The 20,633-nt window shown below is 40.3% G+C and overlaps 1 protein-coding gene across 16 annotated transcripts in view; it reads right to left on the bottom strand.

Moving 5' to 3' along the window:
• RBFOX1 (RNA binding fox-1 homolog 1) overlaps positions 1–20,633 on the bottom strand; it is a 2,849,206-nt gene that overhangs the window by 370,696 nt on the left and 2,457,877 nt on the right. The gene's annotated exons all lie outside the window — the stretch shown is intronic.

A 20,633-nucleotide genomic window follows, 5' to 3' on the forward strand; every position in this document is an offset into this window, starting at 1 on the left:
TGTTCCTCCCAGTTTCCTTTCATTTGTATTGTGGAGATGGAAGCAGCAGGAATGTCTGAAACAACCGACTGTGAAACACAGAACTTAGGTTCCCGGTCCAAGAAAGATGTCCCCAACACCATGCATTTACCTTTGGCTTTCTCTCTCTCTCAGCACTGCAGTTCCCTAAAAATATGCCAAGGCTCTATTCACTTGCTATCATTTTCCATATATTTGCATATTAAATCCAAGAGGCCCTAACCCCAGGTATGCAAAATAAAATTAATTAGTGCAACCTACTTCAATTGCATTCAAAAGCCAATATTCGGGGTATGACATACATGGAGGAACTAGCAGATTTGTACACTCATCCGTTTAATGGCATCACTGATCATTTCTTGCCCCCTCCCCGCCACTCCTGTTCACACTCAGACACACAGAGGTGTAGACCGACATGTACAACTGCACATGTATGAAGGTGAGAAGTTGCGGGCTCTTTATGCATTCTCTCTTCTCCCCCACCCTCTGAACCCAGTAGCAGTGCAGGCCCAAATGTGGAAGTTCAGAATCAAAAAAGACCAAGTAGTCTTCCTCAAGACTTCCCAGCTTGCTGAGCAATCAACACCCGACATCCATAAAACATTTGGGGCAAATTCAGTAGCCTACAAGGAGATGGTCCTACCAGAAGGAGCTTTCAAGGGGATGAGGAAACATTTCCAGTTCACTAGGGGTTGGGTGACTAACGAGAATATGGATAAAGCATTTCAATATTCAGCAAAATATCAATTCAAACATATTCAATTTAATTAGATACAGAAAAAAATATTTTCATTAGCCTTTCTCCATATCTGGAATTGAAAAAGAAAATGTGTTTCCTCTATTCTCCGGAGCATAATGTTCTCCACTAAATAAACAATGGCTTTAATTTTCCAAAATTCCCACCCCATTCCAAACACACACTCATACACATGCATACATACACGAGATCTTATAAATGAAAAATGAACAAATTGAATAAGATAGTGAGTATTAAGTGATGCTTCACACTGAGCTGATTTATCTTCCAAGAGCTATTCTCCCGAATTTGAACAAATGTATCATGCCTATAAACATGCTAAACAAATAGTGAACAAAATAGTACGCAATGTTTAATTGGAGAAATAGTGTTTCTCTATGAAGGTATAGCATTCTCATATAATGAGGTGGATCACTATGATAACGTAGAAATACAGGTATGTAGCTCAAGAGATACTAATATCTTCATTGATTGGTGCACATGTCTAGCATCTAACATATACAATGTATCATTAATAATTCAGAGATGAATGATTTAGTCTGGAATATCTTTCTTTCTTCCATCCACACCCATTTTCTAAATGCATCCTCTATAGACCAACATCACCATCATCACAAATGTCAATGGTTGAGCATCTGTTAAGTGAATCATTATGAACAATTTCACAGAAACAGCAAAACAATATGGATGGACAACCTGAAAGATAAAATACATGTACCATTCTGCAACCGACAGCCCTTTACCCAAGACTCTCTCCATTGATTACCAGGAATTGAGTGTTGTCAACTGAATGTGAATATCTATGCAGCACATTGGCCAATAATGAAGAATAGACCCAAAATAAAAAGTGATGGATAGGAGAATTTCTTTGGGAGAGTAAAGAGCACAAACAGGGAGTGTGAAATGGAAGACTCCTAGATGGTGAGTTTGTCAGACAGGAAGAGTACTGATTCCCTGAAAAGATCTTTTAAGAAGGAGCAAACCTTTTTAAAGAAGTAACATGGTCTAGTGAATAGAGCTTGGGAGTCAGAAAGACCTGGGTTCTAATCCCGGCTTTGCTGAGTGTCTGCTGTGTGAACCTGGGTATGTCTCTTAACTTCTCTGTGCCTCAGCTACTTCAGCTGTGAAATAGGGATTAAGAGTGTGAGCCTCAGCTGGAACAGGAACTGTGTCCAATCCAGTTTGCTTTTATCCACTCCAGTTCTTAGTACAGTGCCTGGAACATACACTTATTAAGAATTTTGATCATTTATCAATTATTAAGATCAATTATTAAGAATTTTTGGGAGTTGGATTTTGACCATTTTCAGTTCTGTACAGCAGAAATGTGCATTCTCCCAGGTACAAATTGCTACCTGCCATTGTATTTTTTTTTAAGTTGAACAGTTATCCATAAATTATTGAGTGTCATTTGTTACTGCCTATGATGTCTTTGAATATCTTCTTGTGAGTGTGCTTACATCTTCAGTATGCAGCAGCAACTGGATGACTAAATGCAGGACTGCTTGGACCCGAGTGGGCTGGAATTACACGAGGTAAAGGTGTCACCACAACAATTTGAGTGGAAAATGTACATCTCTGGGGATAGATCCTCATGCAGTCAAGACAAAATATTGGCTTTAATTGTCCCTGTGCCCAAGCTCTCCCTTTTGGGTGAAGACATCTTTGGAAGCTTTTTGATTGAGCCTGAGAACGTGATGACTGTGGTCTATGGAAAGTGGATCCTAACTGGTCAGGGGAAAAGATCATGATTAACAGGGGATGTTCTCCAACCCTCTGTTGAAACAGATAATTTTGAAATTGCACTCTTGATTGCAAGGAATGCAGTGCTAAACTGTAACACTGGGCTTTATTCCCACTTTAGTTATTCTGTTTCCATGGCAGCTTATAGGACATTAGAAAAAGCTCTTTGATTTTAGTTTATTTTATAGTTCATGATTAATGCATTGTGCTTTGCATAATACTTGGCCTGTACTTGCCTGTTAATGTGTAATCCTGTTGTAAAATGAGATGGGGAGGATACACAACTGTCAGCTATGGCAGATATATGCATCCAGAAGACCAGAATACATGAATGTAAATCACTCCTGATTGAGAGTTTACGATGAACAAGAAGTGTCCTCAAAAAGACACTCTTGTAAAATGAAGCTTACTAACTTGACAATTATGATATTTATTAAGTGCTTACTATGTGCCAAACACCATGCTAGATTTGAGATAATCAGTTTGGCCCTAATCCCCATCCCTCACAGAACCATGGAGAATGAGTATTTTACCCCCATTTTACAGGTGAGGAAATTGGGGCAAAGAGGTTAGGTGACTTGGCCACAGTCACTCGGCAAGCAGGTGGCAGAGCCGGAAGAAGAACCTGGGTCTTCTGGCTCGCAGTTTCAGGCTCTGTCTGTTAAGCCATAATAATAATAATAATAATAATAATAATAATAATAATAATGACATTTGTTAAGCACTTACTATGTGCAAAGCACTGTTCTAAGTGCTGGGGAGGTTACAAGGTGATCAGGTTGTTCCACAGGGGGCTCACAGTCTTAATCCCCATTTTACAGATGAGGGAATTGAGGCACAGAGAAGTTAAGTGACTTGCCCAAAGTCTCACAGTGGACAATTGTCGGAGCTGGGATTTCAACCCATGACCTCTGACTCCAAAGCCCGGGCTCTTTCCACTGGGCCACGCTGCTTCCCATGCAGTTCTATAGGACATAGGACATACTCTGAGTCCTATTAGTAACCATCCACATTTAATGGGTTCTAAAATGAAGTTGAATGACACTTTTCATCTGGGCAGTCTCCAAAGTTGCATTCTTTAATGTTTCCTTTTTTAAAAAAATCAGCTTGATTACCTAGATGAGCCACTGCTTCTTTCGGACAAGTCTAGCTGTGCCTACTGCATACACAGACTGAATATGTAGCATTTCACAATTGCCTTTTAATCTACGAAATCCAAAGGTTCACATCTAAGTGAGGGAAATGCCAACCCTGGCTCTCCCCGGCCCAATTCCCTCCATTCCCATAATTTATTTCAATGCCTTTCTCTTCTTCTACCCTGTAAGCTCTCTGAGGTCAGGGAATGTGTCTACCACCATTATTACATTGTACTCTCCCAAGCACTTAGTACAGTGCTCTGGACACAGTAAGCGCTCAATAAATACAATTGATTGATAGATTCCCTGCAAAATGCACAGCGTTTAGGGGGAATCCCTAGGCACTCCACCCTTTCCTTCAGACGTCACAAAGAAGCCTCAGTGGAGTTGATCCAGAGCATGATATTGAATGTGGGGAAAAAATAACCCAAAATCCAGTTACGTGGTATTGGGCTCTGAGCTTCCAGTCACAACTTCTCGAAGCATCAGTGCCATGTTAACAGTAACCAGATGGGCCGACAACATTCTAAGCATTAGACAGAAGGGGTAGAACATCAAAAAGGGAGCGTGTTCTTGACCCTCTGTAAAAAACAGACTAGCATAGGCCATTCTGATCATTACACTTCAAGAACAACATAATGAAGCTGTTAAAGGTAAAGAGAAGTTTACGGTGATCAGGGGAAGGGAGCTGCTTATGTAAGAGGATAACTGAAACGATGAGGAAAGTGGGTTTGAGCTTGGCTTAAGCCAGGAAGCAGATTAGGGAAACCAGGAGGTCCCAGGTAATTATTCGGTGCCTTTGGCTTGGATTTCCATGTCTTCCAACTCCATACACTTTCACTATCCCTCCTGGTTGTCTTTCTAAAAGCAAAGAATAAAATCAGCTTCGTCTATAACTGATGTTAGGGGCCCAAGGAGAACATACTCCACCCCTTCTTTCTTGACCTAACCACTAACCATTTGCTTCCCCAAACCTCCTTCTCTTCATCACCATCACAATCATCATCATCATTACCATCACCATTATACTAATTATAACACTATTGATCAAGTGCTTACTTTGTGGTAAACACTGTATTGAGTGCTGGGGTAGATTCCAGATAATTAGGCTGGACACAGCTCCTGTCCCACCCGGGCCTCCCAGTCTAAATAGAAGGGAACAAAAGTATTTAATCCCCATCTAACAAATAAGGAAACCAAGGCACAAGGAGTTAAGTGATTTATCCAAGGTCATGCAGCATACAAAGAGCAGACTAGGATTAGAAACCAGAACCTTGGACTTCCAGGATTTTGCTCTTTCCGGTAGGCCATGCTGCTTAAAAGTCAGCCAACCATATTTATTGAGCAACCCGCTTTGTCTAAAGCACTGTCCTCAGCATTTGTGAGAACTCTAGACATAAACGACACAGTCCTTGCCCTCAGTAAATTTATAATCTCCTTTGCCAGGCCTTGCCACAGTATTGGCCCTTTCATGCCTGCACAGCATAAGGAGTGACCCAGGGTCTTTCTGGATTTTTTTTTAAGTTATTCTTTAAGCACTAACTATGCTCCAGGCACTGAGCTAAATGCTGGGCTAGAAACAAGATAACCAGATTGGACACAGTCCCTGTCCCCAGTAGGTCTGCACAGTGTTAACTCCTATTTTACAGCCGAGGGAACTGAGGCACAGAGAGGTTCAGTGATTGCCCAAGATCACACAGCACGTAGGTAGCTGAGCCAGGATTAGAACCAAGGTCCTCTGAGTCTCAGGCCTGGGCACTTTCCACTAGGCTAAGCTGCTTCTGCTGGTGTTGAACTGCCTTTCTCTCTCTACCACTGAAGGCGGTGGAGGTGTTCCTCCACAAACATTATGGCGATCTTCTCTCCCCCTACACGTTTTGAAACACAAGCATAAGCAACCAGCAATAATGATGACAAACACAAATAATTGTTTACATGGAAAATGACACTTTCCTCCACTGTTTTCTTGAATTTGGGACGTTCAGTGTCAAACAACTACAGGGCGAAAGTAATGGAGGCATTAGATGATGGAAAGCTACAATTATCATTGTTTCCGTTTCACACAACTAACTCCTTCCCTACTGGGCCCCGAAGACATGTTACTACATAGAGCATAGTGGAAAATAACACAACATGCTGGCAAACCATCTATGCATTTGCTCTCATTAGGTAAAAAAACCCAAACATCCTAAGTGACATTTTTCAAGAATTGAAAATGAGCTGATTAATTCCAGTTCTAGTTGTACCTATCAAAAACAAAGCAACTTGTATGTGGGATTCACTTCTGCATTTAATCTCATTCTCTGCAGACACACACACACTGCACAGATACATGAATGGGACAGAGATTGTGTCCAACCCGATTATCTCATATCTTACCCCAGTGCTTAGTGCAGTGCTTGACACCTAGTAAGCACTTAATAAATACCATAAAATATGGATTGAATAGCAGATATTTCAATACAAAATGGTTCCAGTGCTGAATACAAGTACCAAGTTGTATGTACAAATGAGGCTGCAGTGTCAGTGAAAAGTATTTATTGATGTTCACTTGAAGCCCAGAAGATGAATTACAGTCCTATTAATTCAAGTTGGCACATTGGACTTGGATAGCGTAATATTGAGATAACTCTGGAGATGATTCTAGTGTTGAGAGTGTGACCTAGAGCACTTAAACTGGTACAATTTACAAATCTTCTGTCAGTCTTCTTTTTTTCCTCAAGAATCTAGATCCAGCTATTGAAGCGGCTAGGAACTGGAATTAAATCACACAACGCCTTCTTGAAAAATGTTATTGAATCTTCAGTTTAGTAACTTAACAGTGAATTGAAAACTCAGTATTATTAAATGTGAGCAGAAAGCTGTACAAATGAACCTGAGATAATTTTACTGAAATGCATGTAATAATTAGAAAACTAATGAACTACTCCTAATAATACAGCACACCATACTAAGTAGGTGATCAGCAAATACTTCTAACTACTACTACTACTACTACTATTTCTAGTAATAATAATATTCTCATTTTGTCTCTCCAAAACTATTTATTTTCACATTCTCTTAGGAATTCATGTTTTGCTTACGATCTTCCTTTCCTTTCTCTTTTGACCATGAGGGAAGATTTGTAACTAGGTGTCTTAAGAACAAATACTTAAACTAAGTTCACCAGATTGAAACAGTTTATAGCTACTTGGTTTAATTGCATTACATGTCTATAAGTAGACAGCAATTTACTCTGAAGTGGAATTTATGCATTATTCCTCTTTACTTTCTCAGCAGCATTTCTTCTAAATTCCCACAATCTAATGCATTCCAGATACGTAACAAGTACAAATAGCTGAATGTGCATTAACATTTTAATTATGCAGTTATGTTCAATTTTAAGATTCACCCAATATGGATTCATCATCATATTCATTAAAATTATTTAAAAATCACCCAAACTGTTATGTATATTAATATGGCTATAAAACACATCTTTCCTGAAATCTGTAAAGTAAAAATGTACTTGACTCTGTGCAATACACTATAGTCTTGCATTGTATTATCTTTATAGTATTGCCAGGGCTTAATATGTGTTAACAAGAAAGCAAAGCAACTTTCACTTAATTAAACTCATACATCACTCTTAATAATTAATAATAATTAAACTGAATGATGGGCTTAGGAGAAATTCATAAAATTATGTCCGAGGAAACTTAAAATCACATTTCAAAATTTCAAAGTAAACTCTTGGGAATCCAATCAGCACCATGCAGAACTTTAAGTATGATATAATTTATGTAATGAAATAAATCTCCCCTGTTAAAATATTTAGCAGAATTGAGAATAATGAGTTGAGATAGGATTAGTTTAATTAGTTTACTGAAATGCAGTTCTCACAGTGGCTAAGTGTGATATATTGGCTTTTGTCACTTGAAATTTAAAAAGAGTTAATTAGCCTTTAACTCAAATGTATTGTTTTCTTAGAATATTCCAAATTATAACATTTTAGCTGCCATTCCAGAACTAACCTTCAACTGATACAAAACAACACATGAAGCATAAATTCATCCTCCACCCTAAATCCACAATAAATAAAAGGAACCCAAGCAAATCTTAAAAGCTAGACAGTGAAACCCAATAATTGGATTTTAATGCTAGTCTTTCGTATGAAATCCTGCTTGCTGATGATGATTTGTGAACCAGAAATTTGTATTGTGTTCTGTTCACATTTAACGATATCAGGAGCAATAATACGTACATTTACATGCGCTAAAGAAAAATTCTGAGTCGAACATAAATACTTTCATTTGTATTTATGGTAGTAACTATTTCACAAGACAGTGGCTGAGCTTACGTGAGGCAGATGCACTTACTAAAGCCTGATTTTTCCATCAGAAATATCCGAGTTTTTCATCCTTACCCACAAGAGGAAAATCTAGCCAATGGTCCTAAAGTTATTATGGGGCAAGGTATTTGCACAAAACAAGGGCATTTTTATAACCAGGTATCACTGGCTTCCCTTCAGACATCAGCCCACTTGTCACCACCCCCAGTTCTGTCATCTTACTCAAATTATTAAAGAGGCTTTTCTTCTCCATATGGACCCCCCTTTTCCTCAGCTCTGCTATCTTGAAATTACAAATTCTTATGGGATAACTCACTTTCATGATTTAAAAGATTTCAGCTTTATATTTAAAATTAACATCACCACTAGGTAGTCTTTATTCATTGCCAGTATCCTCAGTCCAGTAGATGTTAATCAAGCGGATGCCTGGACCAGTCAAGAAGCATTTGCCAGAATCCAAGTTCACAGCGACAACAAAGTAGGTAAATGGACATCAGCCAATTTTTTGTTGATTCAAATGGAATGTTTTAAAATTCAGTATGCACCATATTTTCTTTTAACCCTTTACGCATTGACTATGTCTCTCATCTCAATTTCCAAATATTATTTTTATATTCATTTTAGAAATAAATTTTAAATAGGGAATAATCCAAGATACCCAGATTTCCATTAGAAAGAGATACCATTTTGGGGGACAGGGGGTGGAGAGGAAGTATGCAATCAGTCTGCAGTCTCACCAAAGAAGAACTATTGGTTTGGAATGAGATATACATCCTAAAAATGATTTAAAGTTTTCATTGTTAGTCTATGCATCAATATTTCATAGATTATCTTCCCAAATCTTGGGATCAATCTCCCCACTCTACCATTTCCCGCCTCCAATGTCTTCAGTTCAATTGATGATTTTTCAAAACTGTCAAGCAATAGGTATCTGATTGCTTTAGGCAAAGAGAAACATGGACAAAAAGGCTCATTTTTATTATGTTTCTGGGAATCACAAGGAAATCTATTCATGTTGTGACAAATGGGCAACAAAAAACCTGGCCACAACTTTTGACTGCAATATTATCATTTGGGAAATTCGTGTTTGTTCAACTCAATTTTAGAAACATGTTTCAAATGTCACAATACTGGCTAACCCTATGTTGGGATTTTTCTGAAAAAATTAGATGGCATAACCACTCAATTCTCATCCTATCCCAACTGGATTACCGCATCAGCCTCCTCTCTGATCTCTCATCCTCCTGTCTCTCCCCACTTCAATCTATACTTCACGCCACTGCCCGGATCGTCTTTGTGCAGAAACACTCTGGGCATGTTACTCCCCTCCTCAAAAATCTCCAGTGGCTACCAATCAACCAATGCATCAGGCAAAAACTCCTCACTCTTGGCTTCAAGGCTGTCCATCACCTCACCCCCTCCTACCTTACCTCCCTTCTCTCCTTCTACTGCCCAGCCCGCAACCTCCGCTCCTCCACCGCTAATCTCCCCACTGTACCTCGTTCTCGCCTGTCCCGCCGTCGACCCCCGGCCCACGTCATCCCCCGGGCCTGGAATGCCCTCCCTCTGCCCCTCCGCCAAGCTAGCTCTCTTCCTCCCTTCAAAGCCCTACTGAGAGCTCACCTCCTCCAGGAGGCCTACGCAGACTGAGCCTCCTACTTCCTCTCCCACTCCTCCCCCTCCCCATCCACCGTCTTACCTCCTTCCCCTCCCCACAGCACCTGTATATATGTATATATGTTTGTACATATTTATTACTCTATTTATTTTACTTGTACCTATTTATTCTATTTATTTTATTATGTTAATATGTTTTGTTTTGTTCTCTGTCTCTGCCTTCTAGACTGTGAGCCCACTGTTGGGTAGGGACCGTCTCTATATGTTGCCAACTTGTACGTCCCAAGTGCTTAGTACAGTGCTCTGCACACAGTAAGCACTCAATAAATATGATTGAATGAATGAATGAATTTCAGTCCATTATCAGTGAAAAGACACTGAAGGGAAATGGACTGAATGTATAGTGAGGTTTGGTGAAAGGTGATTCTGCTAATTCAATCATTCTGTTGAACAAGTTTGTGGATTATTCAGAACCTGCCTTCTCTTTTAGCTGCCAGTGAAACCAAGTTTTGATAGAGTTTCCAGGAAAAGGGAGTACTCTGCAGCGTAAAAGGTATATAACAGGTCAAGGAGATTAGGATGGAGTAGAGTCTATTGGATTCGGCAAACAGAATGTCATTGGTGACTCTGGAAAGAGATGTTTCAGTTCAGTGCAAGTGGCAGAAGCCAGATTGTAAGTGGTCTATAATTTAGTTCAGTCGGTAAATGCGTTTTTGAGCCTTTATTGAATGCAGAGCTCTGAACTAAACAGGAGAGTGAAATACAAAACGTTGGTAGACATAATCCATACCCACAAGAAGCTTCTAATCTAGTGGGAGACAGGCATTAACATAAGTTTCAGATAGGGGAAATGACAGAGTATAACGATATTTACCCAAAGTGCTGTGGCACTGAGGGAGGGGTGGGTATCAAAAAGTTGAAATGTTACAGACCCAAATGCATAGGTGTCAAGGGAGAAGGGCAAAGAAGGTGGGTGAAATGAGGGGTTGGGCAGTTGGTCAGATAAGGCGGGTTGGAGGAGAAATTATTTTAGGGGAGTTTTGAAGATGAGGAGAGTGGTGATCTGCCCGATTTGAAGGATATAAGTTGGAGGACAGGTAGTGGAGGCAACAGGAGAAACCAACTTGTTCAAGGAGTTAGGAAGGAAGGAAGGTAGGAAGGGGGTGGGATGATAGCTTGAATGGGCAAGGAGTCGAGGGGTGTGGACAATGGACATGAAAGTCAATAAGGGAGGAGAAGTAGTGTTGCTGGGCAGAGAAAAGGGTAGAGTTATAGCAGGTGAGGATGAGTTTGAGATGGACAAGGTCAGTATGTCTGGATTATCACCAGCAATGCTCTGTGGCTTGAGCACTAGTGGAGGAAATGTACTGTGGAGGTGATCCAGTGCTGTAGGTTGGTGGTTGCACAGAGAGACTACGGTGAAAGAGAGTTGAATTCAGAAGAGAGATCCGAATTAAGGGTGTGGATTTGTGTATCAACAGTGATGAGGTTCTGTAGAGGAATAAAATGGGGTTTTTATTATTTTTTATTTATAACATTTGTTAAGCGCTTACTATGTGCCAAGCCCTGTTCTGGGATAGATACAAGGTTATCAGGTTGCCCCCTACATAGGGTTCACAGTCTTAATCCCCATTTTCCAGATGAGGTAACTGAGGCCCAGAGAAGAAGTGACTTGTCCAAAGTCACACAGCTGACAAATGGCTGAGGTGGGATTAGAACCCGTGACCTCTGGCTCCCAAGTCTGGGATCTTTCCACTAAGCCACGCTGCTTCTCAATGAAAGGATGGCCTGGGATATCTTAAGGGTGTTGAGGAATTAGAGATCTTTGTTGGAGGGGACAGGATAGGTTTGCGAGGAAGGGACGTGAAGGAGAAAAGCTTGGTGAGGAGGCTGTGCTGGAGAGTGGGACTTCAGAGTTGGTGAAGTCAGAGAGACAATAAGAGCCAGCGTTGACCAAGTTGGTGAGTGGGTGAAGTGGGGTGGAGCAGGAGGTGGGCAGAGTTTTTTTTTTGTTTTTTGATGGTATCTGTTAAGCGTTTACTATGTGCCAAGCACTGTTCTAAGCGCTGGAGGGATACAAGGTGATCAGGTTGTCCCATGTGGGGCTTACAGTCTTAATCCCCATTTTACAAATGAGGTAACTGAGACACAGAGAAGTTAAGTGACTTGCCCAAAGTCACACAGCTGAGAAGTGGCGGAGCCGGGATTAGAACACATGACCTCTGACTCCCAAAGCCATGCTCTTTCCACTGAGCCACACTGCTTGAGGAGTGAGAGAAAGCAGGAGGCTGGAGATAATCAGGAACATCCATATAGATATGGAAGCTCTCGAGGATCAGTGTAGGGAGGGAGAAGGAGAGAAAGAATTTGAGAAAAAGGCATCAAAAGGACTCAGAAGGTTGGAGCTGGGGGCTAGTAGATGATGAGGCCCAGTAAAAATGAAATGAAATGTGACAGTCTCAGTAGTGTTTCCCCTGAAACAGAGCCCTCATAAGACCCAAGCAACCCTGGGGGTCTTACCAATCATTACTGGGTAAAGCAAGTGTTTTCAACAAATGTTGCATTTGTGGCATGTCAGCAAACATAAGCATTGACCAAATGCAATCTTCCATTTGCCAAATCAGGCTGTTTACGTGTCTCACAATTTGGGGGCAAAGGAGTGGCTTGGCACATAGTAAGTGCTTAACAAATACCAAAATGATTATTATTACTATTGAATTAGAAGATTGCATGCCAAATAAGCATTATTCAGTATAAAGACTTGAGTAAATACTCTGTGTAATATCCCTGGATGCAGCCACTACTACCAGCATCATCTCCCTCTCCAGCAACCTACAACTTTTTCCTCGGAGATCTTCAAGTGGTAGGTGGAAAAATAACTCTTCCCTTTTCTCACTCCAATCCCCTCCCTACAGACCTCTCCTCTTGTGGGGTGTAGCTAATGAACAACAGAAATATCTGTGCTCTAAAGAAACATAGAAGAACGTCAAAGATGGTTCTAGAAAACAAATCCACTCAGAAGTATGTGATTTAGAATCATTCAAAATAAAGACGGTTCAATACAGAAAGCCTCACCCTACATAAGATATTGCTTGTTCAAAACGCTGTATCCAAAAATGACTTCCCCACAAATATAGCCATCATCTCCAGAATGACTAAATGATTAAAATTACTCTTACCAAACATTTCAGGTGGGTGGCTAGCAGGAGCACATTGAGAATGCAAACAGGCATAACTGTCTACCTACAGAATTAGGTGTCTGGTAATTGATTCAGAACACAAATACACTCAGTTCTTCCAGAACATACGTTTTCACCCAGATTTTGGATGGAACGCTGTTCAAGAATGAGAAAACATTCTTCCAGCGTCTATCTGGATAGAAAACAACCGTGGTTAGGACAAAACAGTTAAGTGCAAGACACACAGACCACTGGGTGAGTTTTCCTTAATGTGGGGTTTGTCAGAAACAAAATCCTCAGAGTAGAGCAGAGTAGAGGAGGAGGCTATAAAATTACACTACAGTCTCCAATACAGAAATAATATTACAGCTATTAAAGGGATCTATCAGATATTTGTGCTAACAAGCAATTCAATACTTGAAGCATTTTTTTGTAATCGTAGAATAACCAATTCATTTTACCTGGGTTTACAAATCCTGATTCCAAAACAGAGCAAGGTGCATTATCTAATCATGCAGCTGCTTCAGTACGAAGGGAAAGGAACAAGAAAAATGAAAAGCATAGCTCCTTTTTAACTCTTCCTAAAGGTTCTATCAATCCATATATTATAAAAATAGTTTACATACATTTTTCCCTCAAAGGAAAACAGCAGAAATCAATCAATCAGTAGTATTTACCAGGGGCCTACTGAGTGTGAAATATTGAAATTAGGAAGCACTTGGGAGATTACAACAGAATCAAGGTGCATGTTCCCTGCCCTCCAAGAACTTGCACACTTTTGGGGGAGAGCAATAGACAAAAATCTTGCGCAAATAGTGGGACCAGGAGAAGTATAAATATAATAGAATGAAATAGCTGAATAATCAAATTTACCAATAATTACATACCTAAATACATAAGCGCAGAAAATAGAAATGACATTTTGAAGTGTTAAAGTTGGACATGAGTCAATATGACAGGGCATTACATGAGCTCTTTGAGGGCTCGGATCCTGCCTATTAATTCTGTTTTACTCTCAAGTATTTAGTAATAGCGGCTCACTAAATAGTATTGATTGAATTAACTGGATCAAATACTGGAAATGGGTGGCAATACCCTGTTAATACAAAAAGTGAAAACACAGGTGGTCGAGAATTTTCAGCAGTCAACAGCAGGAGAGCAAACTTCTAGACTTAGTCAGGATTGATGAGGGAAGAAGTGCTTTTTAAAGATGTCACCATGTACCTGTCACCCCAATCAGCTTTTCAAATTCCCCCAGTGCCAGTCACCTGGACAAACACTGATGGAAGTGTGGCCCACCCATTATGCCACCCCAGTCTTAGAGCCAAGATTACACCTGGAATTTAATCGTACCAAGGCAATAATTTCTATTGAACACAATAAATACATGTGTTTAAACTGAAATTGTGCTTAAACTACAACTATTGTAGGTTAATTTAAGATGTTTCTTTAGGATACTGTCAAAATGTTGAAAGTAAATAAATCAAGGGATACCTGCTAGATGCTTGAGGCTCCTAAAAGATGAAAGATTCATGGCCTAGCGGCTAGAGCAGTGTGGCTTAGTGGAAAGGGAACAGGCTTGGGAGTCAGAGGATATGGGTTCTAATCCCAGCCCCGCCCCTTGTCTGCTGTTTGACCTTGGGCAAGTCACTTACCTTCTCTGTGCCTTAGCTACCTCATCTGTAAAATGGGGATTAAGACTGTGAGCCCCACGTGGGACAACCTGATTACCTTGTATCTACCCCAGCACTTAGAACAGTGTTTGGCACATAATAAGTGATTAACAAACAGCATAATTATTATTATCAGAGCATTGGCCCAGGACTCAGAAGGATCTGGGTTCTAATCCCAGCTTCATCACTTGCCTGCTGTGTGACCTTGGCCCAATCACTCCATTATCTCATTTGTAAAATGAGGATTAAGTCACTGATTCCCATGTGGGACATGCACTGTGTCCATACTGATTAACTTGTATCTACCCTAGTGTCTATTACAGTGCCTGGTACATTGCAAGTGCTAAACAAATGCCATTAAAAAAAATTGGACACACTGGGCTACCCAAGTGTTTAACTGGGAATGAATGGGATCTTTTGCAGAATCAACAACCAGATTCACTAAATTCCTCCTCTGGAGCTGACCCTTGAGTATGAGCTATTTGGGCTGGAGTGGAGCTGGAGGAATGTGATAATATCCTATAAGGGGTTATCAGTCTTCAAGCCAGAGCATATTGCAATCTATTTGGTCAGAACTCTCAATCTGGGAGGGCTTTTGCTCTAAAAAAGGTAAGGATAGTTATCATCGTTCAATATGCTTGTGTTCTCTTTCAGAAATGAGGTCCTTTGGATAGACATGTGTCTCCTGCCATAAGTTTTCACTTGCTATCACAAACCATACCTTCTTGGCAATGATCCAGCAAACAAGCAAACAATTCGATCAGGTGGTAACCTTTCCAAGAACTTTCTACATCCTCAGAAATCATTAAGCTCAAATTGTATCTCAGCCCTCCTCAAAAACCTCCGGTGGTTATCCATTCTCTGCATCAAGCAGAAACTTCTCATCATCGACTTCAAGACGCTTAAAGACAGCTCTCTCTTTTCTATTTATCCACTCTCCCTTCCCACTGCTTCACAGCTTGCATTCTTTGTTCCTTTCAAGATAACATTCACTGGACCTCATTCTTATTTCTCCGACTTGTTCACACTCTCTCCCTTACCTCGAATTCCCTCCCCACTCACATCCAGCAGACCACTACTCTCCCCATCTTCAAAGTCTTTCGTATGTCTTCCAGGAAGCCTTCCCTGGTTAATTTTTAATTTCCCCATCTTATTTCACCCCCACTGCTACTTCAGCACTGGGTACTCACCATCCTCCAAAGCATTTAGGTAAATATAATTTTAAAATATTCCTCTTTGCTGTAACATTTCAGTGCCCACTAGACCAAAAGCTCCTTAAGGGTAGGGATCATGTCTCCTATTTCTTTTGTATTTTCCCAAGCACTTAATGCACACAGTAGGGTCTCGATAAATACTGTTGATTGATTGAATGAATCTAAAAGGACTCAGTGAGCAAAAAGCTTTAGAGTGTGCTAAATCTGACATCGATGCAGGTTGAAGTAGAGGCGTAGGGGTTCCCAAACTGTTTGGGCCTGCAATTCTCCAAATCTTCTTTTCAGGGCAAAGCCAGCTGTCTGTCTTGGTTGTGACATTTTACTTAATCATGATAAAATAGTGTGCAAGCTGGTTTAATTATACTCTCACCTTAGAAACATTTTCCTTTGCAGGATGAACTGTGAAAACAAAATGCACTGGCGATCTTTAAATGACCCAGAAACCAAGATAATTATAGTTCTAATTAATTACATAATGTTACATCCCTTGGTGATTATAAAGAGGTCTAACACAAAAAATGTTGAGGTTGAAGAAGGATGAATTTGGGAATTTATCATAAAAGCAGCACTGCCTGATGAACTAACCGGTTCCTAATCTTTCTTGGAGCATACATTTCAAGGCTGACCTTGGACAAATTATTTATCCTCTTCAGACCTCATTTATACATCTGTAAAATGGGGATAAGTGTTCTGACATGCCAGGGGTATTCTGTGCACATTCACTTGATAATGAATTATAATTTAATCATTCTTAAAGAAAGCAACTGTAGAAAAGTTATTTTTGGGAAATTAGCAATGTTTAACACTAAAAAATTCCCAACAGACATTAGCAAGTATACTGTTGGTTACATATATAATATCCTCATTGACATTTTACATTCAACTTTACATTCCTCTATACTTGAAAATGTTAGTGCCCAGATTCTTGATGTATCCAATATTAAACATAGAAATCCTCACCTTGCTAACAGCTTCAAATGAAGTAAAATATTCTATGTTAAGTTTAAACTTTCGTATCTGCAATTAAAATAAATAAATGGGGTTTGATGATTGTTCTGTTTTTTTCAAGTTTGGAGAAAGGTAAGCAATGAAGAGGCCAATAGCAAGCTGGAGTAGGAACCGAATAGGCCCTAAGAAGTTCTTGTAAAATCCTAATACTAAAGAAAATCTTAGATTACGAAGGGTTGAATGGAAGCAGTAGCAATCTCTTATGTCTACCAAACCATCAACAGTCTTTGGGAAATTAAAGCTAAGTTTGTCAGTGAAGTGGCAAGCTTGGAGGAAGTAACTCTCTCTACAAAAACATACTTGAAGTTTAGCATAAAAAGGCAAACATAAACCCCTCAAATCCCTCATTTGTAAGATGGAAGAATCTCCTGATAGTAGCAGCAGATAGTAGGATTCAGTTTCATGTCTAAATATAAATTAACAACTTATAGAGTAACATGGAGATAGCAGGATCATTACAGTTTTCATTTCTGTTCAATCATTGAAATTTTTAGAGCACCCATATACACAACCTCACCAGAGCAACAATAATTTATACACACACACACACACACACACACACACACACACACACACACACTCACACCTGCCTCGCTATGTTTTCCTGAGAAAGATACTTTATATTGTTGGTTTTATGGTTCATATCTGTGACTGAAATGTCACTTATGACAACTCCCATCTGCTAAGCTTTAAACCTGACACTGTTTTGTTGTAAGTGAATATAATGGGGTGGTTGAAAGTTATAAATTGGTGGTTACATAGACTTCTGTTTAACCCAAGGCACTACTTGAAATTAAACCAATTGAAATATTCATACCATATTTTTGCAAGCCAAGACACAAATGTAAACCGGCCCAAGGATCTAGGCGAAAAACCTCCCCAAACAATGAAGTGGAGAAAAGCCTTCTTGCTGCCTTGCTTTAGGAATCCATTTCTTATTCTGAGCAGGCAAGCAGAAAGCACCACTCCTCTGTCATTCTCTGACAGTTATAGACTAGCTCTGCACCTTATTAAAGATTAAGGTTTGCCCAGGCACTCTCTTTTGGTCATCTCCTGTCCACAGTCCAACATTTATTACAAAGGAACTAGAGATTAATACCGTCTATTCTGTTGGGAGAGAATATCACATCAGTGAATAGGTTCATGGAACTAAAAACTGTAGAGCAATGCAAAGCAGCAGTCCGTTTCAGAACACACAGTCCGGCTTTGGTCAACCTCCCCTCTCTGAAAACCCTTCTTTCCAGGTTTCAAAGCAGATGTGTCCATTTTTTCATTCGATATTTTCAAACATGAAAGGGAAAATGAAGTAAGTATAGTTGCCTTGACAGACTAAAAAAAATTAACTTGTTACAAAAATGAAGGTGATCGGGTGTGTTTTTGTGATTTGACCAATGCTTTTCTTCCAAGGAGGAAATGGCACTTTTTAAAAAAAGGAAAGAAAGGGAAGAGGAGAAAGTGACAAGGAGATAGAAAAGGGGGAGGAAGAAATTGGACTGGGAAGGGAAAGGAAAGGGAAATGAAGAAGGGAGGGAGGAAAAAAGGAAAGAAGGAAGAGGAGAGAAATGAAGGAAAGGGAGAAAGGGAAGAGGAGGAAGTGAGGGAGAAAATAAGCGATACAGCACAACTCACCAAACTAACACGCAGTAGTGCTTAGGGAAAGATTTTAGCAATCGATACTTTTTTTTTCAGAAAATAGTATGCCAAAGAAAACAATTAGTATAGCAAACTGTAAGCAAGCAAGCAAGCTTCAGCAAGATGAAACTGGGGCAACCTTTGGAAAAATGATTGTGTCTTTCACATTTGTGCTCAACTAATACTTGTGAAATTGCGCAGTCTAAATTGTCCTTCTAAGAATGATGTTCAAGTATTACCTTAGCTCCTTCATATTTTCCCCAAACTATTATATTTCTAAATTTGCTCAATGAAGGGCATACTACTTATTAAAACAGTCCATCAATCATATCATATTTACTGAGTGCTTACTGTGTGCAGAACATATAGGAGTACAATATATCAGAATTGGTAGACATGTTCCCTGTACCCAGGGAGCTTACAGTCAAAAGGGTAAGACAGGCATTAATATAAATTCTGGATATACACATAAGTGCTGTGGGGCTGAGGGTGGGGTGACTAGAGGCTGCAAATTCCAGCGCAAGAGTGATAGAGAGGGAGTGGGAGAAGAAAAGAGGGCTTAGTGAGGAAAGGCCTCATGGAGTAGATGTGATTTTATAAGGTTTTGAGGGTGGGGAGAGTGATGGTCTGTTTGATATGAAGGGGGAGGGAGTTCCAGGCAAGAGGCAGGATGTGGGCAAAGATGTTGGTACTGACACTTGTCTACTTGTTTTGTTCTGTTATCTGTCTCCCCCTTCTAGACTGTGAGCCCATTGGTGGGTAGGGACTGTCTCAATATGTTGCCGATTTGTATTTCCCAAGGCTTAGTACAGTGTTTTGCACACAGTAAGCTCTCAATAAATACAACTGAATAAATGAATGAATGTTGGTGGTGAGATAGAGGAGATGGAGTGACAGTGAGTAGGTTGGCATTAGAGAAGTGAAGTGCGCCGGCTGGATTGTAGTAGAAAATCAGGTAAATAAGGCAAGAGGGGGCTAGGTGATTGAGTGCCTTAAAGCTTATGGTAATTAGTTTCTGTTTAACGTGCAGGTGGATGGGCAACCACTGCGAGTCCCAGAGTGGTAGAGAGACCTAGGCTGAATGGTTTTGTAGAAAAACGATCCAGGCAGCAGAGTGAAGTATGGACTGGAGTGGATAGAGACAGGCAGGAAGGCCAGTAAGGAGGCTGAAGCTGTAATCAAGGTGGAATAGAATAAGTGGAGCAACATGGCCTAGTGGTTAGAACACACGTCTGGGAATCAGAAGACCTGAGTTCTAATTCTGACTCGACCTCATTCCTGCTATGTGACCTTGGGCAATTTACTTAACTTTTCTGTACCTTCTTTTACCTCATCTGTGAAATCATCATCATCATCATCAATCGTATTTATTGAGCGCTTACTGTGTGCAGAGCACTGTACTAAGCCCTTGGGAAGTACAAGTTGGCAACATATAGAGACGGCCCCTACCCAATAGTGGGCTGAAATGAGGAATCAAAATCAGTTCTCCTTCCTACTTAGACTGTGAGCCCTGTGTGGCATAAACTCTGTGTCTGACATTCATTCATTCATTCAATCGTATTTATTGAGCGTTTACTGTGTGCAGAGCATTGTACTAAGCGCTTGGGAAGTACAAGTCGGCAACATACAGAGACAGTCCCTACCCAACAACAGGTTATTTTCCCCAGTGATTAGACCAGTGCTTGGTAAATAGTAAAACATACCACAATTATTAATATGAGTGCTTGGATTAACATGATAGCAGTTTGGATGAAGAGGAAAAGGCAGATTTTGGACTGTTGGAAAGGTTGAACCAACAGGGACAGATTGAATATGTGGGTTGAATGAGAGAGATGAATTGAGGATACTGCCAGGCTTATGGGCTGAAAAAACAGGGAGGATGGTGGTGCTGCCTACAGTGTTGGAAAGGTTACAGGGGTGGGGAAGAGGGAGGACACGGAGAAGAGGACAGGGAATATGAGGAGTTTGATTTTGGACATGGAAGTTTGAGATGTCGGTGGGACATCCAAGTAGAGATGTCCTTGAGGGGAGGAAGAAATATTAGACTGCAGAGAGGAGAAAGATCAGGGCTGGAAATGAAGATTTTGGAATCATCTGCATAGACACGGTAGTTGAAGCCATGAGTGTGAATATTCTCCGAGGGAGTGGGTGTAGATGGAGAAGAGAAGGGGACCCAGAACTGAGCCTTTAGGGACTCCCACATTTAGGATGTGGGAAGAAGAGGAGGTGCCTGAGGAGGGACTGAGAATGAGAGGTCAGAGAGCTACGAGGAAAACGAGGAGAAGACACTATCAATGAAGCCAATATTGGGTAATGCTTCTAGGAG

Source organism: Tachyglossus aculeatus, chromosome 21 (genome assembly GCF_015852505.1).
Source record: "Tachyglossus aculeatus isolate mTacAcu1 chromosome 21, mTacAcu1.pri, whole genome shotgun sequence".
Lineage (NCBI taxonomy): Eukaryota > Metazoa > Chordata > Mammalia > Monotremata > Tachyglossidae > Tachyglossus > Tachyglossus aculeatus.